This window comes from Papilio xuthus, unplaced genomic scaffold (genome assembly GCF_000836235.2).
Source record: "Papilio xuthus unplaced genomic scaffold, Pxut_1.1 DF826923.1, whole genome shotgun sequence".
In the NCBI taxonomy this organism is placed as follows: domain Eukaryota; kingdom Metazoa; phylum Arthropoda; class Insecta; order Lepidoptera; family Papilionidae; genus Papilio; species Papilio xuthus.
The window spans coordinates 377,899-378,186 of NW_013531726.1; the positions used below are offsets into that span (position 1 = coordinate 377,899).

General features: G+C 42.0%; 1 protein-coding gene across 1 annotated transcript in view; it reads right to left on the minus strand.

The window, feature by feature from the left end:
- The window catches only part of LOC106122352 (microtubule-associated protein futsch), a 105,069-nt gene that overhangs the window by 25,470 nt on the left and 79,311 nt on the right, over positions 1-288 (minus strand). The gene's annotated exons all lie outside the window — the stretch shown is intronic.

Genomic DNA, 288 nt, shown 5'->3' on the forward strand with positions numbered 1-288 from the left:
GAATCGGTTTTTCCACCTTGTCCATTTTATCAACAGGGCTTGGCGTTTTACCTTTCTCAAGTTTGTCAACAGTCGGTTTTTCGTCGACTTCAGTTGGAACTGGTATTTCAGCCTTGTCCATTTTATCAGCAGGGCTTGGCGTTTTATCTTTCTCAAGTTTGTCAACAGTTGGTATTTCATCAACTGCAGTCTGAATCGGTTTTTCCACCTTGTCCATTTTATCAGCAGGGCTTGGCGTTTTATCTTTCTCAAGTTTGTCAACAGTCGGTTTTTCGTCGACTACAGTTG